Source organism: Limanda limanda, chromosome 6, assembly GCF_963576545.1.
Source record: "Limanda limanda chromosome 6, fLimLim1.1, whole genome shotgun sequence".
Lineage (NCBI taxonomy): Eukaryota > Metazoa > Chordata > Actinopteri > Pleuronectiformes > Pleuronectidae > Limanda > Limanda limanda.
Genome location: NC_083641.1, coordinates 15,047,008 through 15,062,764, shown reverse-complemented (window position 1 = coordinate 15,062,764; position 15,757 = coordinate 15,047,008). Strand labels below are relative to the sequence as shown.

At 43.5% G+C, this 15,757-nt stretch overlaps 1 long non-coding RNA gene across 1 annotated transcript; it reads left to right on the top strand.

Moving 5' to 3' along the window:
- Window positions 1-11,454: 11,454 nt before the first annotated feature.
- LOC133003385 (uncharacterized) lies at window positions 11,455-15,145 on the top strand. Its single transcript, XR_009678281.1, has 5 exons — window positions 11,455-11,712; window positions 12,321-12,420; window positions 13,025-13,177; window positions 13,370-13,442; window positions 13,751-15,145. It is a non-coding gene; the product is annotated as an uncharacterized LOC133003385 (long non-coding RNA).
- Window positions 15,146-15,757: the final 612 nt, after the last annotated feature.

Here is a 15,757-nt window from a genome sequence, read left to right as displayed (position 1 = left end):
CAGTTTATTCCCGTTAATTCCAGTAAATTCCCGTTAATTCCCATGGAAAGTTTCCAACTTTGAATATTCCCGGAATTTTGCAACCCTAAAAGTTATACATAAAATTGGATAATATGGATTCTCCTGCAACACACTTTACACTGTTGAGCAGAGAGCAATTAAATCCTTCCCAGTCACATTGTGTCTCATGCACTTGCACACTCCTCCGTGCACGGCTCCGTGTGAGGCGAGCGAAACACGGCGATGTGAAAGTGGAAAAGTGGGCATTTTCTAGAGTGGGGGGGGGCTCTCTGTGGCCGTGCCAGTGGGCGGAGCAATACGTCAGCACGGGTCATATGCCACAATGTGCCTGTCAGTCCACGGGACATCCCAGAGGAGAAGGGTAAGAGGCAACCCCCCCCCCACCCACCAACCTTGCCCCATCCATCATCGTGACACCGCAAGCTGTGGTCCTGGGAAACCCACCGCTGGCCAGTCGCTCCGGACCCGAGCTGGAAGGGGAGAAGGGGAGACGGGACTGGCCATCCATTAAAAACACATTGTTTTGTTTATTATAACTAGTTAATGAGGTTGAAGTAAAGACTGGCTTTGTTTTTCAAACACTTCCAGCGGAGGATTTGGAGGCAGGCGGCCCGGTTGCTGGGCTCGAGCAAAGCATCTCATAAGGGCTTGGGTGTTTTATAATGGATGTCTATAGATTTTATGAGAGTGGGGTTGGCCATGTTCGGAGTCAGATCCTTGGTTCTTGTAAAATGAATCATTATTAGGGCTTTTTTTTTTTCATATGCTGAGCTCAGACTTTTTTTTTCATTCTATTCTTCTGCTTGCCACCATGTCTTTCTTTTCTCCAAAAACACATTTTCTACCAGCCCCCAGTTCACGGATCCAACAGAAGTCCTGTTTTTGACTCTACAGCCAACATCAACAACAGACATGATTGTTCAACGGTGGTCGGGTAGAGAATGGGTACCCCTGTGTCAATCTTTTGAACCAATCAGAGAGCTAGGATAAATGTTTTAAAACTAAAAGAAAACAAAAGACATATTGCATCATTCGTCAGTGGGAACTTCTGATCCAGGGGGTGATGTGTTTTTAAAAAGGTTAAAAAAAACAGAAGAAAAGAAAGCAAAAAGTCTATTTCTCTGAAGGTCGGGAATGAAAAGTAGCGTGCGTGAGCAGCATCGGTGGTTTGTGGAGCCGGAGGCCCTCCTGTCTCCCTGTCTGCTGGAGATATGAGAGAGGGCCCACTCCCTGTCCGGCCGCAGCAGGGGCCCGGGCTGCCGCTGACATGCCTACTTTAATTGTTAGTATTAAATCATTTCCACTTAAAATCAAGATGCTATCTGCCGGGCGTTAAAATACGCAACAGTAGCAAGTGTGCGCTACTTCCAATGTGAAACACCCTCAAAGTTATTCCCCGTATGTCTCACCCACAGCGAGATGCAGTCCGATTAAACAAACACTCACACATGGGCACACACACAAAAACAATGGAGTCCTGTATTGCACTGATTGTCGGCGGAGTGGACAGACAGGCGATCGACCCCGCCCCCCCCCGACTCGGGCCACACGTCAGTTACCGAGCGCACCGCACCACCAGCTCCACCACGGGCTGTTTGCTTTAGGAAGGCAGCTCCAAGCCAATTAAAATACACTTAGAGTCGTGTCCGACTTGTGTTTGGAAAGATAATATATGTCCAGTCAACACGGTGTGAGCGAGCGAGCGAAGGGAGAGGGAGGCGCTCTCTCCGTCATTGTCTCAGAACTTATCTCGACTTGAAGCCGAAGCAGAAAAACGGGCCTTGCACCTGATTGCATTTTTTAATCCCCTCCAGACAATAATATTATCTTTGATTTCTCGTGGTTTACCAGATGTATACGCTGCCTTAAAAAACCCATCTGCGTGTCCATTAGTTAATATATGGAGATCAGTTCAGGATTTCAGAGGCGCTCCCTGGATGTTATATCCTCTGTAGTCTGCAATAACGAGGCTGAAAGGGTGACTGAAAACATTTATCATCAGAAATTAGTAGCCTAATACACAAATGTGAAACATATGGGCCCCGCCGTTAAATGTGGAAAAGCATAAAGAGGCGGCGGGAGAATATGCAGGCAGTGAGAGAGTAATGACACACAGACACACACACACACACACACACACACACACACACACACACACACACACACACACACACACACACACACACATGTGCAGGGACGCAGGGGGGCAGAGGGTGCTGATATGAGTGGTGGTGAGTGGTGAGCAGAGACGGGAGCTCCATGTCTGTTCAGTGTGTTTTAAGAGTGTTTAAATGAGTGAAAAGTCAGTTATGGCTTCCAGATGGGGGCCGGCTTGATCCGGATCATTTTGACAGGCCCCGGACTTTGATGTGCTCCTGCCTATTACTGACATTACAGGGAGACAGGCGTATTTCTCCCTAATCACTTCCAACTCCTCCACACCAGTCCCTGCGTATATGGCCTGCACCGGCATGGCCACACCAGCACTATACAGCATGGAGTCTGTGTCTGCTTGAGCATGTAGAAGTGGCCGTGGGTTGTTTCTTGTGAAATCTACCGACCAATTCCACAAACCTCTGTCTGTGTGTATGTGGAAGGCATATCTCGCAAACCTTTAATCTAATCGGCCTACGCTTGACATGTCCATTGTAGATTGCCCAAAGGAAGTGCAGTGCGGAGTTTGGTGGGATTGGGACACGCGATATATTCAGTATCAATAAAAGTGGAATAAACAGGCAGGTCTACGTCCTCAGATAAAACAGTGGTCCGACACAGCAGGTCAAAATCATCGTTTATATGAACATATTCACAGTTATTGTTTTGTTGCTGCAATGCTTTTTATCGAGCTGAATTACAGAAGTTTTTATTTTTACAAGTTGTGAACTTGAGTAAGTTTAGTAAACTGTTTAAACTCACACAAGTCACACAAGTGAACAGTTACAAAGCAAATTCAGTTTTACTTCATGAAAAACATTTGACTCTAAAATCTTCATTGCAGATAAACCAGGTAGGATGAACGCAAACTTCATAAAAGTAACAGTATACAATAGTTTGAGGAGGACTCACTTATGACAAGGAATCATTCCCCAGTAGCTCTGGAGCATTAACCCAGGCCAAATTATGTTTCCCATCCCAGTCCACTGCACTGGTATGAAAAAACTTTGTGGCCAACCTAACATCTCCTATATCAGTCTGGGTGTATGAGTGTGAGATATTCACTTGCCTCAGGTAAAATAAGCAGTCAAATTAGCAGCGCTAATGTAAACAGTCCTGCCAGAGCCCGCGGTGACCCAGCACGTCTGCGTTTGTGCTCAGGTTTTATTTCAGTCCCGTTTTTAACATTTAACATTAACATTTTTAAAATGAACTTTTGAAAAACTTCAGAGAGGACAAGAGAGGAGAGTATAATGGCTTCATTTATGCTGAGGGGAACCGTCCCTTGGAAACATCCATCTTGTCAAGGCAGCAGTTTAAATATAGTCCAGACAGACAGACGGACGGACGGACGGACGGACGGACGGACGGACGGACGGACGGACGGACGGACGGACGGACGGACGGACGGACGGACGGACGGACGGACGGACGGACGGACGGACGGACGGACGGACGGACGACGGACAGACAGACAGACAGACAGACAGACAGACAGACAGACAGACAGACAGACAGACAGACAGACAGACAGACAGACAGACAGACAGACAGACAGAATGGAATAAATCCTCCACTTCCCTCTCCACCCACACTCCCCAGTAAGCCCAGTGGAAGTCATTTATCAGGGACCGCAGAGAAGAGGACCAAAGGGGAAAGGCAGCACAACACTAGCGCCCACTAATAACTCAGGCACCCCCCCTCCACCTAAAAGACCACCCCACTGCTAGTCCTCCCGAGTCTCCCGTTCTCCTCTTCTTCCTCATCCCCTGGTTTTGTGGAGAGGGATGAAGAGCAGAGGAGTGAATCAGGCCGATGTTCCCCGGCTTTATCTCCCAGAGGCAGGGGAATGCCAAGGGGCCAGCGCTTTGGTATCCGCTGTTTTGTCTGTCTCTCGGGGAGAGCTGGGCCGAGTCCACTTGGGGAAGCACAGGGAGGTATTCAGAGTGAAGTCTGGAGGGCCCTTCAGCTGACAATGGTGCAGCCGGGGGACAAAGTTGGCCCTCGATGGGGGGCTCTGTGGAGAGGTGCAGGTGTCTGAGGTGAAGAACGCTCTCTCAGGCCTGACCCACTTATCTCCAGGAGTCTTCTCTTCTCTTCTGCATACATAAGTCTGTGTAACTTACATGTGGAATCGGGCGCAGAGACGTTGGTCGTCTGATTCCAGGGAGGGAGACAGGAAAAGGCCTTTGACCCCAAGGGCTTCGTTCTCCATTCCTGGTAATTGCACTCCATCATAGTTTGTGCCGGAAAAAGCAAACATCTAAATAAACCCTGTCAAAACCATGTTGTCCATCTGCCGGCAGATAAGATGAGGAAAAATAAGCCATGTTCCATAAACACAAACATAGGGGCTCACAAATCAGCGGTCGCAGTTGCCACAAACCATAAATTAGCCTCGGGAACCATTTTTAGCATTTGAGTCGGACAGGGAGAAGAAGACAGTGAAGGACGAGGACAAACCCGCTCTTTAAAATCCCATCATCGCTGTCACTGTGGGCTCCGCACCGTGAAACAACACTGGGATAACATGGACTGGACATGAGCTGGAGAGGGAGAACAACAAAGAAGCGACCACTGAAATGCTGGCAGGGCCCGGGATGGCAGGGCTGGGTTCAGACTTCAGTGGAGCGGGCAGAGAGAGAACAAACAAAGTCACAGCCCTCTAGTGGAAAAGTAGTTCTCTCATTCAGGGGAAATTGAATTCCACTATTTTAAGATCTGATCAAAGAGTTGTAGGCTAAATGTTTTAAATGCGTTTTCTTTCCAAATTGTGAAGAGCTGCACACTTTGCTCGGGAGTTTAACAGAAAAAAAAATGTAGAATATATGAATACATTTGTTTGCAGTGTTGTCTTTTTAAATTGCACTTAAACTGTCCTGACGTGTGGTGGAATATCTTATGCAGGACAGCAAATGAATCAGACATTCATTCCACTATGTTTTTCCTTTTTTTATTACATGGGTAAGAGCCTGTGGGAGGACATTACCTTTGTACAGGAGCTCCTGCAACATGAAATGACAAATAGCGTCACACTGGGCTCTCAGGAGCCGTGTGTATGTGCGTTATGTTCCTCTAACTCTCCTGGCTGGGACATGCACGGCCTCTGAAATTTCACATACCAGATTTATCTTGTTTTCCTCAACTTATTTTCATATCTATTTCCTTCTCTTTGTGAATTAGGCAGCAAATAAGAGGCATGGGGCCCCATGCGCAGCAGAAATCAGCTGGAATTGCAACATTAAAGAAGGCGGCCGAGGTGCAGCCGGAGCCATCCTCCTGGATTTGGGCAAATTCAGCTGATGCAAAACAAGGAATTAATTTGAGGGGAGCGGCTTGCGTGCTGAGCTTGGCGCTCTGACAAAGATGAATGGCATCATTCCAAGCGAATGGTAATTTCACTTTTTGTGACAGTGCTTTAGAGCAAAAGCGACTCGGGACGCACAAAGCATTTGCAATCCCATTGAGGGCCCTTGGTACCTGCCTATCAGACACTGCACATTGTTTACCAATCATCTGATATTGATTGGTTTCAGACTAAAGTTTGAAGATGAATTAGAGTGGGAGAAGGTTAAGTCCTAACCTTGAAAGATTTAGTGTCTATTCAGCCCGCGTGTAGGACTCTCCTCAGCTCACTCGGAGAATAGAGAACTTTTAAATTCAATGGGGGGTAGGAGACACAAAACGTGTCACATTCACCAAGTGAATCCACTGGAAGAAACGCAGAAGAACACCCAAAAAGCATAATCTTCCTGCCCAGTTGATAGAAATGGTAATTGCATGGGTGGGATAATACTTTGAAGCCAAGGCCTCGGTCGGACAGACCGCCTATTTAGGTTAAAAAAGGGGCAACAAAACAGCTCCTTCTTAAAGCTTTTGTTCACTTCTCCACTCTTTTAAATGTTTACTGAAAAAGAACCTTCAAATCCACTCTCCGTCTCCTGCACAATGTGGCACCTATCACTCTTGGGTACGTGGACACATTGTAATATGTGAATCATTGATATGTAGCGATCATTCCCATGAATCATTTTCTACTTAACATTCAGATTCTCAGGAATCCGATTTTCATCCTCTCGAGATGGACAAAAACATTTTGTGAGATAAAGGACGGTATTTGAATACTGTTACTGTTACACGGCAGATTGCATTTTGTTTTCCAAGGGGACATCTGCAGCATTGTGAGACTGAAACAGCTCTTTAAATTCAAACCTTGGTTTTCCTGCCTCTGCTTTAGCTCTTGAAGCCACAAATGAAAGACAGAGCTCCACAGGACGCCGGGAGCTTCCATCTGAACATGCTGCAGAAGTGATGTTCCTACAATTTGACATTCATATTTTGACATTTGGACAGAGTCAAGAGCCCGCTGGTACCACGGAGTCCCCCCTCGGCTCGTCGGGAAGTACCATCTCCCAGCATGGGGTGGACACTCTAAATGGACCGTTGGGCCACCCATCACAGCTGGGCCACACCACTTAACGTCCCCCTCCCGTCCTCGTCCGGGCCGACAACCCCTCTGGTCCATGATGAGGCTTTCCAGCCCACTTGACCTCCCGACACAGCGCAGAATAGGCGCAGGCAGAGCTAACCCCGCAAGATGCCCAGGTCAGAGGTCACATTAGGAGAGTGCATGCGCGGCTCGTGGTTTGATGAGGAGATGAGAGAGCGAGCATCATCCCTGTGCTCGTGAAGTGAATCATTGTGTCATCTTGTCTCTAACTCAGACAGCACTCAAGAAAAAGGAAAAATCTCATAGATGATTGGGCAAACTAGTTAGGAATGTAAATAGAGGTACAGAATATTATGTGAGGGCTTTATCTTTTTAATGGATTTCACTTATTAAATCATTTCATTCAAACATAAATCTATTCAGTGGTTACGCAAGGAGTCTCACTGTGATCCTGTATTGTACAGGTATATATTCAATTTGTATTGTATAGTTTTCATACTTATTGCTCTTAATCTTTCACCTCGAACTACAGCACTTGCTCCTTGATTTGTTCCTTCTCTCCTCCTATTTCTCTACTTAATAAGTTTGTGATGACCTAAATCCCAAAACAAATTCCTTAAAGGTGAAAATCTGCTCTGCAATAATTGTGATTCTGATATGAGTACGTGATGACACAAGCAGAGAAGAATCATAAATCGCCACATATGACTCAAACGATGCTGAAAAGGAAATGTAGAGGTTTTCTTAATACAGGTTAAGATAATGTAAGCACACACGCACACACACACGCACACACACACACACACACACACACACACACACACACACACACACACACACACACACACACACACACACACACACACACACACACACACACACACACACACACACACACACACACACACACACACACACACACACACACACACACACACAGAGGCCTTGGAGCTTAGCTAACCCTCCCTGTCTTGCCGGCCCTCAGCCCTGAATGCGAGCAGCACTTAAACTTTCCCCTTTTCAAACAGAGGAGCACAAAGAGGGGACCACATCAGCGGCCTGCTGATCATCCCCACAGACGGCTGAGCGCGGACAACGGGGCCGGTCCCTCGGCACGTCCCCACATAATGTCCCCACGTCCCCCCCCCCCCGATCCTGCCTGCCTGCACCGGGCATATAAACAGCGCTCCCTCTCATGTGAGACTAGATAAATGACAATTCTCTCGAGAGGGGCAGTTAGAAGCCTGGGCCTGGTGCTGCAGCTGTCCCACTGGCCACATCCACCCCCTGAATCCCCTAACACCCCCCCACCACCACCCCTACCCACACACCACCCAGCAGCAGGTTTCTCCCTACAGAGGGGAGGAAAAAAAAAAAAAACACGCTTCATTACGTCCTCTCTCCCCGGAGCAGCTAGGGGCCTTTCAGTGCAGATAAGCCTCTTAGACATGAAGTAGCGCTCAGAGCAGCGTTTGAGTGACAGCAGGAAGGTTTAGCCATTCAGTGGACAATGCTCACATTCTCTGGCTTTAATCTAGAAGGCGGACAATGATCTGTTTTTTAAGGCCTCATCTCCTCTGCTTTTCCCACAGCAGTAGGTGACTGGCACAGGGAGGAGAGAAAGAGACAGAGCCGGCCCGAGGTTCCGGCCGGGAGAGAGCGCCGCTATCTCCCGAGGCCGCGCGTTTCCCCGACAGTCCAGACTGAGGTGGGACAAGAGAGAGAGAGAGAGAGAGAGAGAGGCGGGATCACGGTGGTGGTAGGGGGGGTAAAGTTGACGGAAGGCAAAGCGCATCAATCACACACACACACACACACACACACACACACACACACACACACACACACACACACACACACACACACATGCATGGGCACAAACAATCAGTCGGTGATGGTTGAGTGCCTCTGTGTGACAGACAGGCAGGTGAGAGGCCTGCTGGTGACGTGGCTTAGTGTAGAGCTTTGTCATTCTTATCTGCTCTGACCACTGACATCCATCCCTCCTTGGCCATTGTGTGTGTGTTTCTATGATGTATTTATACAAACGCTAATACGCCGGCTTCTGGAGGGAAGAAAAAAAAATAAAAGAAGCGAGAGTGCGAAAAGACATCTACACAAAAATCATTTGTTTTGATTTCATGATACACTGTTGCCTCTGTGACCTCCGGGGCCGTGATGTGCTGCGAGGACACAAAGCGCTGAAAGAGCTTTTATGAAATTGAGAACAACTAATTGTCACTTAAAGGCGAATAGAAGTATTTATTTTATTATTATTATACTTTATTGTGGTGACATACAACAATAGATATTATCATAGACCTCAACAGCGGGGTTGTGGAATCATTACTGAATAGAACTTTTGATTCTCAGCCATTGTAACCATCCAAGGTAGACTTACCACAAGCTACGTGACTGTGAAACGATGGTATATGTTCAGGAAAAGCCACAAGTTTGTATGATATCAACTTTGTATTTGCAGTGTTAAGAAGTACGACAATACCAACAATTCTCAGGTGTAATAGCGACGTCTCTAATACCATGGTAGATGGGATCATTCAGCGTATTAGGTTCAATTATGTATAACCGTCATTTCTTTTTACAACATGCTTCAGTTTTTTCAGATGTTTGATGAAAGTCCAAAGGAGTGAAAATAAGTACAAAGTTAAATTCAAGAAGAAGCACTGGTAGTCGTTGCAGAGGTATCATTTGCAATGATTTATGGGATGTGTGGTTCCTTCACTCTTAAAATAGTTATGTACAGTCTTGAAACTTTACCTTTTTTCCATTTTCCAATTTATTTTGGTTGTATTTATTGCTCAAAATCAAATGTTTTATGGTCACGATTCAACTTGTAGCTGGTCGAACTGTTTCCAGACTTTTTAAAAAAAATTATCTGAACAGTTAATGGAGAAAACAAATGGGAAATTTACTTCCACAACCAGTGCCCATCTAAAAGTGGGAGGTCAATGCTCAATATGCATAAAAAATAAAAAAAAAGATATAAACCATACATCTATTTTACTGCATCTTTTATACTGGCTCTGAATTTACTATGCATATTTAAACAGGAGGAGAAAAAGGAGAAAACTAGTGAATATAGAGATCAAGGTCAAGATTCCTTCAAGATACTAACTTTATTATATTAGTCAGGTATCCAGATGTGTAAGCTATTTAGACTCTCTCTCTCTCTCTCTCTCTCTGCGGGAGTGAGTAAACTGACGGGGCCAAAATGAACAAATAACACAAGTAGGGACGACACGGTGCGGATGTGCCAGAGAACGAGGAGGATTATTTGAGAATCACCTCACACTTCGGACTGGTTTGCTTTGCTCCGCAGAGTGTATAAACATCCACACCTCATCTACAATAAACAGACACTGTGTGCGGACTATACGGACAGAGAGAGAGAGAGAGAGAAGCCACTGAAGTAGACATCTGTGTGAGTTTGTGTGTGTGTGTGTGTGTGTGTGTGTGTGTGTGTGTGTGTGTGTGTGTGTGTGTGTGTGTGTGTGTGTGTGTGTGTGTGTGTGTGTGTGTGTGTGTGTGTGTGTTCATGTGTGCAAACAGGAGGCCAGCATACGGAAGCATGTCCTTCAAGAGACATGGCCGTAAAAGCCCCTTCAGTGTTTGACTGAAGTGCCAATCACAGGGCTACTTATTATTCTAATTGGATTATTACTACAGTTCAGCCCTCTGTATGCGCCTCTGTTTCTAAACATGGCAGTGCCAGTAACTGGAGCTGGTGGCTGGGTGAAGAAAAGAAAACGAAAAAGAAGGAGAAAGAAAAATGAGCTCGGGCAAAAGTATGTGTGTGTGTGTGTGTGTGTTTTTCGCTGAAAAAGCACCTGGAAGCATTTGAAAGTGTACAGAACATAAACAGAGCTATATATATACTTTTCAAGGGATGTGGTCACTTTTAAACCTGTTAAAAATTGCTTAAAAATGTTAATTATCAACGCCCCTACACGCTTTAAATAAAGACTTTAAATATAGACTTTTAAATACATACTTTAATAAAGTGTGGTTAGCCGAATTTTCTATTAAAAAACCTATTTAACTGGGAGAAGACAGAAGGTGAAAGCTGTTCGGCGTGGAGATGCAGAGTGGCAGCAGACACATAAAACAGCCCCGAGACATGGATGAACTTTGGCCTCCTCTAAACACCTCCATACTTGCGAACCGCTGGATTCGAGAAGTTCTAATACTTTCTGTCTCTGCGTCCCTCTCCTTTGTCTGACACACGTTTCGGCTGCTGAGGGGAAACCTTACTGGGGAATGAATAAAACAGTCTGGCTTTGAGTTGATCTTGCAGGACGTCGGGGTTAAGGATCTGAAATCCAGGAGAGAACGCGACTGGGAAATTTGAGCGCAGCCAGTACAAATGTGGGTAGGTTCCTACACACACACACACGCTCACACACACTCACACACAGAGAAACACAGATGCGAATCCCTAACAACCGTTCGACATGTCCTCAGCACCTCACCCCTTATTCTTGCCCCCCCTCTCTCACTCCCATTAATCTCATACACCTCATCACAGTCCCTGCACCTCGACCCCAAACATCTCATATCCTCCACACACCTTTGCCTCCTTTCTGAGCTCTCAGCTGCGGCTCCGACATCCCACAGCTAATAACTCCCCGGCTCGCTCCGTACCACCGGACTCGCTAACAGTTCCACCTGCCGCTAACAAGGCCCATGATAAAAAAACACAAAAGTTTTGTCAATTTTGAGAAACAGAAAAACCCAACGTGCGATGCCTACACTCTTAACCCGGATTTTATTTGAACTAAACTTGTTTAGTGGTCATAACTTATAATGTCTAGTTTCGTGAAAACAGTATGTCATTACTTAATCAAATGAGTTGTTTGCACTATTCACCTGAAACACACAACGTTACTAATGATGTTAAGCAGAGCTGACTTAGAATGTTGCTTTTCTGTAAGAAAGGGGAGGGGCCTATTTGAATTTCTGCTCGGTGGCATGTTGGGACATGCCTGCAGGGCCCGGTGTGAGGAGTCTGGCTGCTGCTGCTTCACGAGTGATATTCGACGGTGTCAAAGCCTAAACCAAGTGGAACGGTAAATATAATTTTCAGTAGCTTTCCTGGATATGTTACTACAAAAGAAAAACGGTCCAGTGACCATACAAGCTAAAGTTAACTTGTGTCAATGTGATTTTCTGTCGGCTCATAGATAGCTGCCGACCACAAAGCTTCAGCATTCATTTGAAAACCTTTTTTTTTCTTCTTTTGTATTAAGCAGCGTTTATTAATCCTACACCAAGTGGAATGGCGAGTGTTTAATTGAACAATCTGTGGATATCTCTGGGAACAGTGACCTAAAGGCTTTGTGTTAGTGAGGGGCATTATGATTGCACGTGCTTGTGGCTAACGCTAGCTATTTTCTGTTCATAACCATATCTATTCAAAATGCGTTTATGTTACTGCAACTAAGATGTTAGGCTGACGTTTTTTAATTTTCTCTTTGTTGTGAAAATGCAGTGGAACTGTAAGTACTGTGATTTTATATCTGAGAAAAGGGGTCACCTTTTAAAACATTACAGGTTAAAACATGGGAGCTACACCAGAACTGTAGCATTCCCTTGCTTACACCAATAATGTTTGTGCTAATTGAATTCCATAAATGCTCTTAAGGTATACTTATCTAAGATTCACCCAAATGCACAGGAGGCACACATGTGTGAAACTGCCCAACTGACCTTTCGACTCTGAACCTGCCATAAGCACGATAATGGAACGCTGGCCTGCTCTATTCACAGAAGACCAGGTATGTTCACCCATTATCTTCTCACCACTACGTCGAATGGAGGGGTGGGTGAAGTGTTTGAGTCTACAAAATACTAAAAAGCAACCAAAACCAATACAAGTGAAGTAACTTGTGACCACTTCTTCAGAAGTAATAAAACGGCAGAAAAAACATAACATGCCTCCATTCTGCTTCCATCAGTGGTGTCATCTGAGTGTCACCAAGCCCTGACATTCATATTCGTCTCGAAATGGCATCATTTACACCAAGTTTTTAGCCTAAATGTCCTCTGATATCCTCCTCTGGAGTCTGTTCACCCTAGCACACTCCACACAAGCTCTCACCCTAGGCTGCGCAGTAACATAGCTTCTTCAGGTAGTGGACATTTAGGGCAAAAACTTGGTGTAAATTACGCCGTTTCGAGTTGAATTTGAATGTGACAGTGGGAGTGGGCTTGGCGACACTCAGATGACTCCACACAAGCAGTATGGAGGCATGTTATGTTTTTCTGTTTAATTACATCTGAAGAAGTGGTCACAAGTTACTTCACTTGCATTGTTTTTGTCTGAAAGCTTGTAAAAACTTTAAATGATACATTTTTTTAATGTAACTTTGTATTTTTCAGATCTACATGAAGTACAGTAGGATTGTGGGCAAGAACCTCAAAAAAGAATTCTTTGAGGGCATCGATCGGCACAGTCCTTGTCTCGTTGAAATATTTTGATGTAAGAGAGGGATCATTGGGCAGCAGTTGACTCAGCTATCACAAGAGACCAAGGTTGGTCCATACCCATCCTGTATTTGCATTGTTTTCACAGCTTATGTAATTTTCCAAAAAAGTTGTACTTTATTAATTGTGCAGTACAATCCAAATTGTGCTTGGTTATTTGGGCACTCCCATACAAACCATTAATTTCCTGTCATTGTATCCACAGTATCTAACTCTTGTTGTCCTATTACTCTCCAAAAGACTACAGATCCAACAGATATTCGTACAATGATGCTCAGAGGCCTTCTCCAATGACTTTTTCAAAGCTTGCTTTGTAAGTAACCTCTTTCTTTATCAAAGAGTATATAACATTGTGAATGTGTCATGTTGATCTTTTATCAATTATTTGTTAAAGGGACTCATTATCTACTCACCACTATACCGTAGGGGTGGGTGAAGTATTTGAGCCCAAAAAACTGCTTTTTTTTTGTGACGTGTTTGTTAATTTACTCCTTTAATCATGACCAATTCAGCCCTCCCTCATGTTTCGCAATATCCCATGACTAGGCTACATTGCTAAACGTTACTAATGCTTATTTAATGACAGAGATGTCTTTGTGCTCTTATGTTTGTCTCCTTAAGGACTCAGATGATGATGATTCCTACCAACACATCGACATTAGGATCCTTCTTGTTGAGCTGTCAACAAGAAGATGCTGCATCTCTATCCAGCATCTTTGAAGATAATCATTGAGGAAAAAGTGGTGATGGTTAACATTGAAGACCTGCTGAGGGCTGTTTGTCTTCTATTGGGACTTGCATACGCACTTAACCTCAACTACCCCAAGTCGATGAAGCACAGATTTCAGTTCATTCAACAGGTACTTCTATCGTTGGGCCAGAGTGCGCTAAAACCAAGGTTGCAAACACTGAAAAATGTAATGATCTTAAGTGAAGGTCAATGTGGTTTTAGGTCAGTTAATACAAGATGGTTTAAAAAAGGCCATGCACCCACAAAAACTCCAAATCCACAATTTGCTTTGCCCTTTCTACATGACTGTATCTGTAAAAATAATTCTGTGGGTATATTTCTGACTAGTTTTCTTACGAACACAAATGAATTTGTTAGCACTCGATGTATAACATGTATACATGAATATAAAGTTTTGGTCTCATATGGACAAATCCACAAGCTTGGTGTCTGGCTACACGGGAATAGCACATAACAAAACGTTTTTTGTTTATTTGTATTATGCAAGAATTTATCTAAGTTTAATGAAAGACAGGAATTTCCAGCCATGTGTGTTCCATGGTACAATATGTGTTGTGGTGTATGCTCAGGACTGAATATTGTGTTCACCAGATTTGAAAATTGACACGGTTTATCTGTCCTTCTCCAGTCAGTTTAAGTTTTAGAGGCTTGTAGCCAGTTTATATGTCCAGTTTTTTATACATACATCAGATATTGTTATATGCTGTGTGTTATAATCCCTTTCCAAACTAATTTTTATTTAGTTTATTCAAGCTATTTGAGTGATTGTCATGAGTGGTTTATTTGCCTTAGTTTCTAACAGTACTACTAGCAACAGTGGAAGAGGCCGATTACGTTTTATTTGTGGTTGTTCTAAAAGGTAGACAAAAGTCAAAAATGTCAACACTGAATCAGTGTTTATTACTTTGTATTATGTTAAAACTGATATAAGTAAAAAAAAAGAGAGGGGAAAGGAATTTTCAGCCACTTGTATTGTACGGTGCAAGATATAGAGGCATATGTTTGACTGCATTTTCTACTCAGTTGATTTTATACAATCTCTTAAACAGTGTTAAATTGTTGTTTCCAGTTTAAATTCACTGATGTATGGGTCATAATGTTTACAAGGATTTAGCAGATATTGTTATACAGTACGTCTGTGTTCCTTCACCAAACAAAGTGTTACAGGCAGTTTTTTTTGTGTCTGTTTATACTTGTCTTAAAAGTATTACTGTTATATAACATTTTAAATGTTTTTTCAAGAATAAAATACATTGGAGCATTTATATGTATTGTTTAATGTCTTACTTTTCATTTGATTTTGTTTAAACAATGCATTTTGCAAACTCAAAATATGATTACATTAAACTTAAAGACATCTCTTACATTAACAAATGATTTTAAGTAGAGTTAAATAATGTTGTAGTTGTTATTACTTAAACAAGTTAGTTTGTTTAACTTAAAATTATAATTTCAATTCACTTAGACTTTCTAGTAGAATTAATTTATGTTAACTAATGATTTTGAGTTCAGATTACTAATGTATACTCAAATATGTGGACTAAATCAACTAAGGTTTTTATGTTAATACAACTTAACTTGTTTAGTTTTTACCTTATGTAAAAACTTAAACGGTTTAAGGCAACGGGTTTCCTCACCTTTTTCAAGTAATGTCAACTTATTCGGGTTAAGAGTGTATTGTTGTGTTTCGTTTTTGGGCGTTTCAGAATTCTCTTTTAATTTAAGAAGTGCTGAGATATGCAGTTGGATTACTGACTGGACAAGGAGAAGCAGAAAAAAACACAGGTTGGCTTGCAGGAGAAAAAACAGAAACAGTGACCCGAGAGCCGGCAGATCATCCAGCGGCCATGCCTCACATGTGTGGGCAGAAAATGAAG